Source organism: Xyrauchen texanus, chromosome 25 (genome assembly GCF_025860055.1).
Source record: "Xyrauchen texanus isolate HMW12.3.18 chromosome 25, RBS_HiC_50CHRs, whole genome shotgun sequence".
NCBI lineage: Eukaryota > Metazoa > Chordata > Actinopteri > Cypriniformes > Catostomidae > Xyrauchen > Xyrauchen texanus.
Genome location: NC_068300.1, coordinates 25,007,648 through 25,019,166, shown reverse-complemented (window position 1 = coordinate 25,019,166; position 11,519 = coordinate 25,007,648).

The window sequence follows — 11,519 nt, the reverse complement described above, 5'->3', positions numbered from 1 at the left end:
GTTCTGTATCTCTGAGAGGATTTAGTCCCCTAGTACAAAATATAATGTCATGTCAGTCTCCACAGATATGCAGAATAATATTAATAACTCATTGCTTTAGCAGTAGCCCAAAATAACACACACAGAACACAGAATAACAATATTATCGCTAGTTTGAGATAATTGGGTATCATTTGATCACTTTAAACAGAGTGCTTTTTTAACTTATAGTTGGTTTTCCCCTTTCTGCTCCATAACCATCACCAACAGCAGAAAGTATTCTTGTTGACATGTTTATGATAAACTGATAAATGAACAAGCGTGTACAAGCAGGTGAAGTTAGATGCTAACTCACTGTATGCACACTCATGATAGTATTTCATTAGTTACGAGTAATCTTAACTGAGTAATGAACAATTAAATAAGTCGTAAAGCTATATAAACTCCACTGAGGCTATCAGACACCGTTTTAATTAAATGTACAAAATATAAAATAAAAGGGCTTACTTTTCAGTTTTCGGTAAATTCCATGACGCTGAAGAACTGTTGCAGCTCCGATGTTAATATCCACACTTCTCCAAATGCGGCGAATCTTCTCGAAACATCCGTAAAATCGCGTCCGACGTTTACGGCCAATTGTATGATATGGCGGGGAAATGTGTGTAATTTGGCGCGAGTGTGTGTACCTTGCAATACCAATTCCCACCTACAGAGGCACTGTTCAAAGTTCACACATACACATCATGGTTTAAAAGGTCCATAATTTGTACAGGTCATAAAAAGCGTGGGGATGTTTATCACATTCAAATAGCAATATGAATTAATAAAACCAGTAATGTAGTACTCATACATCTATTAATAATGCTTTAAATTGTTATTATTCAATAATTATAACAATTTAAATTCCCCGAATTACGAGACCATCAAAAATTGCTTCGTAATGCTGGTGTGTAAACCTGAAAATTGGTCTCATAAACCACACACACACACACACACACACACACACACACACACACACACACACACACACACACACACACACATGTTGTGTTTCCATGTTTTATGGGGACTTTCCATAGACATAATGCTTTTTATACTGTACAAACTTTATATTCTATCCCCTAAACCTAACCCTACCCCTAAACCTAACCCTCACAGAAAACATTTTTACATTTTCAAAAAACATAATTTAGTATGATTTATAAGCTGTTTTCCTCATGGGGACTGACAAAATGTCCCCACAAGGTCAAAAATTTCGGGTTTTACTATCCTTATGGGGACATTTGGTCCCCACAAAGTGATAAATACACGCTCACACACACACACACACACACACACACACACACACACACACACACACACACACACACACACACACACACACACACACACACACACACACTCCTTTATATAATAACTGTAAACATAAAAGCAGTAACAAAGCTCAGTAGCATAACACTTCATTGAAAGTGAACTAGTCACTTTTTTAGAGAATGAAAAAAAAAAAAAGAAACAAACAAAACTGTCTAAAAGCAAAAGTTGTTGAGGGAATACACTAACATCATTAGAAGTTGCTCTTAGGCTACCATTATCTCAGACAAACACTTTAGTGTAAAACTGCAACATATGATTTAATCATGGCAACATTTGGATTAGCAGACATCATTTTGTCAAGTCCTATTTGATATAAAGATAATGAAAAATGGCCAAAGGGCAGTCCATTTTATCCACAAAAAATTAGTAACATGTAAAAGTGCTTGAGCATGGAAAAAGTTAAAAATATTGACAAATCCTGCTTTGGTTATTTTCAGCTACACCTCATCAAATGGAGTAAGAGCAGATGGTAACACTTTACAATAAGGTTCCATTTGTTAACATTAGTTAATGCATTATATATCATGAACTAACAATGAACAATATACATTTCAACATTAATTAAATCTTTGTTTATTAATGCTAGTTAATAAAAATACAATTGTTCTTTGTTAGTTAATAGTGCATTAACTTATGTTAACATATACAACTTTTGATTTAAAAAAAATTTATTACTTTGTTGAAATTAACATGAACCGTGATGAATACATGCTGTAAACATATTTAGCATTGTTAGTTCATGTTAACTAATGTTGTTAACTAATGTCAACAAATGAAACCGTAATTGTAAAGTTTTAACAAACTGATCAAAGGAGTTTCAAAATAAAACAGAAGTGCAAAAACTTAACTCTCCTTCACAAAAAGTCAAAATATTTAAGTTTCTCAATATCCAACTTATTTAGTTAAATAAAGGGTTCGTACAGATGTTTCAAAGTTAAATTCAAGGACTTTTCAAGCACATTTTTATATATGCTCACGATGTCGTCAATTATTTTTGATAAATTTAAATAAAAATATTTGAACCATTCAGATAATACATTTTATAAAACACCACTTATTACAAGGAAAACAATGAGCATCTTTAACTATATTCTCACAGTAACAATTCTTGGTTCATTAAATTTTAGTGTGCTCCCTTAAAACGCACTTTGCTTTCCAACAAAAGTGAATAACTGGGCCCGTAACAGTAGTCCATATGACTCGTGCTGTTTTCCTTTTTTTTTTTTTAAGTCACACAACAAATTAATGTGAGGAACTCATGAACTTGTTCAGACCATTATATATGTATGACACTAGCGCTAAAAACATTTTAGGCACAGCACAACGAATGAAACTGAACGCAGGTGTCGACATGTGTTTTTGAGACCTTAAGTTTATGGCCCAGTAACGACACTTAATGGTCCCAATGTGGCAGCATCCCTAAATAAAGATCTGGAGAATATTCGCAGGTGGGCAGATACTTGGACGGTCACGTTCGAACCCAGCAAATGCAAGGCTATGGTTCTGTCGAGAAAGAGGCCTCCATCCCGCCCGGACCTGTTCTTTGGGACAATCAGAATTGACCTCTTTGAGCAGTTGAATATTCTGGGACTATGTATCGATAAGAAGTTGCTATGGACTAATCACCTGTCAAACATCGGCAAGCGTGCTGGACAGTGTCTTGGAGCTCTGCGCAGGTTGGCCAACAAGCTTGATGTCAAAGGTAGGGCCAATGTCTACAAGGCACAAGTCAGGAGTACCTTGGAGTACTCATGCCTTGCCTGGATGAACGCATCACAGACCACCCTTGGGCAGCTTGACAACATCCAGAAAAAGGCACTGAAAATCATTGGGGAGGATGAGGACACTGCCCTAAGGAAATATGCAATCAGTCAGCTCAGCCATCGTAGAACTGTTGCAGCAACAACTGTGCTTTTCAAAATGCACACTGAGAACTGTCCAGAGGATCTCAAAGCTTTGCTACCCCCACCAGATCTCGTTTGCCGAAACACTCGAAGAGCACGACCAAGTCACACCCTAAAACTCCCAAAGTCTAACACCAAATGCTTGGGAAGGAGCTTTCTTATTTTGGCTGTAACAACTTGGAACTGCCTCCCCTCTACTGTAGTAGGTGAAATCACCTCAAAGAATGTTCAGGCCTTCAAGAAGAGACTAAACAAACATCTCCTTAGCAAAAAAAACTGTAATTTCTTGATGCTTAATGTCACTTATCTCATATTCTTAGTCCTGAGTAGCTGCAGATCACGATAGGCTTTCGGGCCACGAACTGCTAAAGCCTGTATCTGCTAAAGCACAAATAAAAAAAAAAATTTAACAAAAAGTTCTTTTTAACTTGACACAGTGTCTAAAAATGTGCCGACCCTGCGTGAGATACTGAAAAAACAGTGAGACACGGTGCAGCAGTCAAGGACGTTCATCCAGCACGTGTTTACATAGGAAAACAATGGAAAAACATAGCAGACACACGCAAAAATGCGTTCGGTGTGAACGGCCCCTAACTCATTGGCCAAACAAGTTTAGAAGTCAAGCCATTTCATATCATTGAAGTTTAGGTTATACAATTATTAAATATATATAATTATTTTTTGTCCCCGGTATTTTAAAGCTTTTTCATGTCTAAAAAAAGTCAAGGGACATGTTTGTAAACATGTTTTGATATTGACCCAAATGTTGTCAGAAATAACCTATTTTGTGAGACACAAACTTTCTTCACAGCAGGGAGCGCTAGACGGATCACAAAACTGAATCCTCCATTGATCTGCATTCAAATCGTTTTACATCTCATAATTTTTTCACTCTGGAGAGTAAATTGTAATTAAAACTGATAGTTGCAAGGATTCATACTTGTTAAATCCGAAACAGCAGTATCTATAAAATATCTCTATTTCGATCTGTCGTCGTGTTTTAACGCGTTAGAAAATAAATATATTTCATTTATTAAATTATTTAAGCAATGTATTTTAAGTTTTTGAATTATAGAAAATCTTTAAGCACCTCTTGGTAAAAACAGCTATTTTTAAGGGAGTTCAAGGGTACTTCAAGCACCTTGTAAGAACCCTGTGAATATATTTGGATAAAATGAATAAAAAAAGACAGAAATAACCATTAAAAAAAAAATATACAGTATATATCCCTGATCTTCAAAACACTGAATGACACAAACGAACGATCTTCCCGTCTCTGGCATGTGCCCAAATGGAGCAGCTGCCAATGTTCAAGCCTAAAATAAATCATCTAAATAAACTAAGGCATATGCTGTTGTATGACCTCAAGTTACACCCCAACACAAACAGGGTCAAAGAAGCCTCCGTCTATTCCCTTATAACTTTCAATTTGTCCTTTTCACACACCTGTAAAACTAACTGGTCAGGTTGTCCTGGAGATCTATTGCACTTCAAGGATAACCTAAAACTATAAATGTAATTAATTAAATGTAGTCAAATATATCTATAGATATGTGGACTGTAACATTCTTCATTAGCTAAATAAAGTGTCCTGTCATGATCGAAGCAATACTGTGGGATTGCATTTATGAGTAATGATACATTTCAAAAGACCTTTCTTTAATGAAATAGATCTTTCTCTACTCGCATGTATATGTGTTTCACTGTACGAATGTAAATGAATCTAGCTATCCTTGTTGGATGTTCCCCTCATAGTTCTCCATGCACATCTGTATGCGTTTGGTGAAATAGCCTGGGTCAGAAATGGCCTTCAGCAGGTCATTCTGTACCAGACACAGATCATACAGCTCTGATGTGGAGGCTGTTCGGGTGTGCAAGCCCTCTGGGTCCAAAAACACCTGCAAAGACTGAAAGATTACAAAGTAACATGTATGACAAATGGGATGGTCATCTTGGAGAAGAAACAACGTGCATCACATACCTTAGGATGGACAATAGTGTACTCATCGTTTTGTCGGATGTTGTCGTCAATGAAGATATGCTGAACCTTGGAATCAAAAGGGTCAATCCAGAGTGGTTTACCTCCCAAAATGGAGTAATTGTTCTTTGCCCACCTAGTGGGAGAAAAACATAGGCTTGACACTGATAATTTGAAATGGCTCTTCTGTAGCTTATTTGTAGTAATTGTTTCTGTAGCTCAGCTGGTAAAGCATGGCACTAATAATGCCATGGTCACAGGTTAAAATTCCCATGAACACAAGAGTAACAACATGTATACCTTGAACGGACTGACAAATGTAAATCAGTGTAAATGTTAAGGATTCAACAATTTGAAAAAAAAATTGGCCAAAAGCCATTCCGATTGAACTAAAATACATTGGCTGATACCAATACTTTGCCACCTTATCTTACTTTGTCATCAGTTTTACTTTGGAATGTGTTAAAAATGTACAATGTGGTACAAAAGCTTTTTTTTTACTGTTCTAACAATAAATAATTTCCATTTAACATGGATTGGATCTGTTGAACATGACAGGGAAATTATTTTTAAGAGAGCCACAATTCAAGATAAATAGAAGTTAAAAAGAAAAACTAAATATAACATGATGATTGATATAAAAAAAATATTGATATAATTATACTTCTAAAACATTTTTACACTTCTGTTTTTGCAGTTCAAAACCACAGAACTCACATTTTACATGAGTATGTACCGTTTATGATATAACATTACAAAGTCATACTATGCATATGTTCGGCAATTCCACAGAAATGTGAAACATATAATGGAAAAATATCAAGTTAACCAAAGTAACAAAACCCCCTTTTAAATTCTGTATATTTGTGGTATAATACCATCCAGTCTGCTAGAGGGTGGGGCTTGCTTACACAGTGCTGACTTAAGCACGGACTGAAGCATTGAATGCAGACTATAGCGGTGTACGAAATCTCCCACTATATAGTGAACTAATTCAGGTCTCACCATTTTGTAATAGTGTCTAAATTCTAAGTGAACTCACTCCCTAGCGTTGTCTCAGAAGTTAAAGTCTGCTGGTTTCAAAGCATTTTGAATGAGTTCCCTCATCACTTAGCCTATAGGTAAGTGCCGTTTATACAACCGTCACATCTGTTTACCGCAATATTTACATTAACAGAAGAATGAGAAAGAACTAAATATTACATGTTCTTAGGAGTGTCAACCTTTCTAAATATTGTGGCTATTATTATTTTTGTCCTTACAAAATCGAGAGTTCATGGCAAATTTCCTGCAAACTTGCCACTGATAATATTCACATGCAAATGAGCGTAATGGCAAATATGCGGCAATTTGTCCATTGTTGCCAAAGGTTTGCCAGAGGTCCACTGCTACCAGCGAAGAGCTGCAAACTTCTGGCAAACATTTGTGGCGAATTAAAAGCTAATTTCCATGTAAAATAATGAGCAGCATATTTGTGGCAAGTTTAGATCTTTTGTAGAGGGGTACATTTAAATTCACAGGGATTATACAAATTGTGTTTCTAATTACTTACAAATCAACCATCGATTTTCATATTGCCATTTTCATGCTTATTACCAATACGCCGATTGTTCTAATTTTGTCAATATTTGGCCGATAAATACTGGCATCCAATACATTGGTGTATCCCTAGCAAATGTAGTTTACTGGTTCCTCACCAGTCAAATTGGTCTTGGAAGCCACGCAGACCCTCGACAGAGCTCATATACTGATACAGACATCGCTCTCCATCCCGTGAGGATATACACCCCTCACTGCAAGTCAGAACTGCACCTTTACTGCTGCACCTGATCTGGCCAGCAGTTAGATTCACCTTCAGCTGTGAGAGGAGACATTCCTAATAGGTTCAGTTCATCCAAGATAATTCAAAAGAGAATATTCTACCTCTTCAAATTGCTAATACCTTTAGAGATGGGAGGTCAGGAAAGAGCGGATGTGAACCACGTTCAACAGCCCGTTGGACAGCAGTCAGAACACGGGGGAGATCTGTGCCAAAGGTACGGAATATAATGGATAGCTCCACACGCTGTGAGCTCAAGTCTTGAAGCATCTGGAAGAAGGACGGTAGGATCCAATGGTACAGCTTCCCATCTTCTCCTTTAACACAAAGCTCCTTGTCTTCAGGCAAGTCAGACGGCCATTGCAGCAACTCCAGGTGTTCTTTCAGGATGTTCCAGAACCGTCGACCTGGACCAACAGTGGTGAAATTCGCCACGCGACCAAACTGAGGGTAGTATGTTACAACGCCCTCACAAGGCTGGATGAGAGATGGTGAATCAGATAGCCACTCCCATTTACCTGTGAACAGTAAGAAATGTACTCTTTAGGAGTCCATGGGTTTCAACTCTGGGTCAATGTACATGCAAAGGATTTCCATTTTAGGTGCAATTATTAATGTTTTTGTGTATGTTGCAATGAAATCTAGCAGTGAAGATTCAGCACCACACTCAAGCAAAAGTTCTCAGTTAACCATGTGATTGTGGAAATACTCCATTTGCTGTCAGCTATGATTAATTTAGTCCATGAGTGAAAGCGTCCTCTTAGGGGAATATCAATAATTTGTAAAAAAGTTTGGCTGGTCATATGATCTAAACATTAATGTGCACCCAGTGTCATGTACATAAAGCAGTTTTTTTTTCCTCCAAGATGGATACGATTAGTGTTCTCACATGAGTGTACATGAATTAAACATATTTGTTACATATCTTTTTAGCAATGGACCTTATATTCAAAATAGTGCCATATTAAATTTATGAAAATGAAAACGAGGCTTTGAGGGATAGACTTACAGTCTCTTCAACGGGTGGTACTACTGTTCAAATTTGCGTTGATTATTCAGCTGACAAAACACGGAGTAGACAAAATAAATAAACGCCAGAAAAAACAAGCAATGAAAATTAGATGTGTTCTCTAACAATTATACAACACTGCCTCATTTTCATTCATTTACTAAATTAAATATGGCAACAAAAAAAAAAATGAGTGCACCATTAAAAATATTAGATATTTTTCTGTGTGGGGGTCACTGGGTCTGTAAGGTTGAAAACATCTGGTGAAAGAAGTGTTTCTAGTTAAATTTTTCCAAATAAAAATAATTGTACTCTAATTTTGAAACATATAAAACCATATAAAAACATTAGTACTCAGTAACCTAATATCAGTAACCTTATTAAAGCGGTTTTATTCTACATGGAGAGGGTCCCCACATGGGAGCTGCCATGTTATGATCACATGACCAGCCGAATACTGCTCGAATAATCTCAGTAACAGTCCTGTTATTGGACGCTTTCACTCATTGATAAAATTAATCATCGCTGACTGTGAATAGTGATTTTCTACAATGGCATAGGTAACTGAAAACTTTTGCGTTAGAATGATGCTACACTCATGCCCCTGGGTGTTAGTGTAAGTCTATGACGACATGCTTAAAAACATTAATGAGTGCGCCACGTTACGTTTTGTCATGCGTCCCCAGGTAACAGTGGAGAGGAAATATTCAAGAGCAGCAATGGTTCCTTGTCTTGTAACTGCATCAGATACAAGCACTGTGTTGTTGAGATCAAAGTGAAGGATAAGTTTTTTGGCAGTTCTTCTCGGGACCGACTCAGTCGGGTCTTTATTTGGACTTGTCCGGGTAGATTTCACGTCACAGCATCCACTGATTTTGTGTTCATCAATACCTGATTCTGATGTCCTGCACGAGCTATACATAGCGGTAAAATGTTGATCTGACTGGTTTTTAAATAAAGCATAAATAAAGAAACACCGGTGTAGACGAACTGAGAGATCTTTAGAGATGAATGACTGAAGAGGACTCCATATGAGTTATGCGGATGACACACATTTCCATCAATGGGACAACAGTCTAAGTTGGTGACGCATGATGCTCTCTCTTCTCAAAACCGGTTTTCACAATAGGCTTGTTTGAGATGAGCAAAATCTGCGCAGAACCGATCACCGGTGATCAGCGCGTAATGCATGCCGGTTAGAAATGTGTCCGAGAGCAGTCCGCCTTGCTCTGATGTCATGCTGACGTATGTCAAAAAACACTCGTGTCGGATTCTGCAGTCGCGCGCAGTTGCTCTCCACCGACTGCGCTGATCAAAAGCATGATGGGAAACGACTTGCTGACGACACAACTTAATGCTCATTGGCTGCGATTGTCAGCTGATATTTTTTTCCCTTAATTCTAAGAAGTCCATTACCTATAGCCTAATACTATTTACTTTTTCTATAGTACTTTATTAGTAATTAGTACATGTGCTTTATTTATCCTTTTATTTTTATTTTCTTGGTTTTAAGTCCTGTTTGTTGTAATTTTCTCTTTATTGTATTGTATGCTTGTGTTAATTTTGTACATTGACATTTTTGTACCACATTATTCCATTTAATAAATTAGTCAATCCATCAATACATGCATACATCTAATGTGACGGTTTTACAATTAGGCCTCATGTTTGTGTGTTTTTATCTGATATCTTTATCTGGGTATGTCTTATTCCTGGAGTGCAGTAAACCCACACATGCATGCTAATTTCTTAATTTAGAATGTGTTTTTGTTTCATATTATTTTTGAATAATAATTTGCTGTACACACTTTTCCTAATCATTAAACATGAAATTCAAACTTACATTAAGGTGACAAACAATTGTGTAATATATTTATATAGAATATTTTTCATGTAAAAGGGGATAGTTCACCCAAATATTTTTTTTTTCTTTGGGTAAACTATCCCTTAAGTAGGATACACATCATTAGGTTAATCAGCTGTGCCATATCCCACTCTGAAATGTTTAACCCATAATTAGGGATAACAATGTAAACAGCATCTGTATGCTCAACATTTCTCATTATGGCTTTGATTATAAGAGGCACCCACAAAGTTAACAATTGTAGCAAGATGGAGAATGTGTTATTAACACTATCAGACTCCCAGGGAGCAATAACATTAACAGTAAGCTAAGAAATTGCTGAGACAATAAAGAATGGTGAGGAAAAAAAAAAAAAAAATTTGGATGCTTGATGATGGAATTAATTTTATTTTATTGATTTAAATTCCTTTTACAGATAAAAAATATGCAGCATATATAATGCAACAAGTGAGAAATGCAGAACAGAAACAAGGTAAGGCATTTTAAGTAATGAGCACTGTTCACTCTCCTCATCATAACCATCTTCGTGTAAAAACAGTGGTATTTCAATTGCATCCACTTCGTCTGCGATAAAGAACGCGAACGCGATCTCTTCCATTGCTGACGTTTGCAGTCCACAACACAGCGAGATTCAGGAAGTGTCCGGCTTACCTGCACTTTTTTCACTCCTCCCCTCACTGCAGCCGCCTACTCTCACCTACATTTCAGGCGAGGCAAGGCGCATCTCAAACAAGCCTTACGTCTCTTTTAAACAAAAATGGGCTTTTCCCAATAATTGGGCGTTTTCAAACCATTGAGATTCCCTACTTTCATTGGACAATTTAGAAACGCCCACAGATTAGAAAAACCCTTTAATGTTCTGCAGAGACCTATCCACAATATTCTCAGCGAGTCCATTGTATTTCGCTCAGTGGGCGGAATTTCCGGTTAGCTAACGGAACTGCGATTGGTTGGCATTTGGTGTGTAATAATATCTATAAGTTGAATGCACATCCTTGTCTACATCCGTTGACCTTTCCAATTTCTCCAATTCATATTAATGCAAGTGTCCCATCTCTGCTATATAGTCTCTGGTATTATGCATTTCATATTACGTGAAGGGATGAATCTCTCGAAGAAATGGCCAAGTCACATTTCATCCCAAAATAAAATAGGCTCAATATCAAAATTGCCCAAGAATGAGGCTTTCGTAAATAAGTGTAATCATTATTAATGTTGTAATTAGTCGTATCAATTAAATTCAGCAGAACAGACTATTATGATGTAACAACTGTTCTTTACACTTCAAATATTTAATTTTACAATGATAAAAAATATAAATACTTCTTAAAAAAAAAGGCTTAATTTGATCTTCAGTTATTATATATTATACATATACAATAACAATTTATAATATACACACACATATATATATATATGTGTGTGTGTGTGTGATGTCCATACACTCTCACACATACAAAATACTCATGACTTGGGGAAAGAAAAATGACAAGCATTTCTTGACATTTTTCATGAGATTCACCCATTAATCTGGTGTGGAATTCAACTGATAAAAAAAAAAAATTCAAATAAAAGTAGAAATATTTAATGTT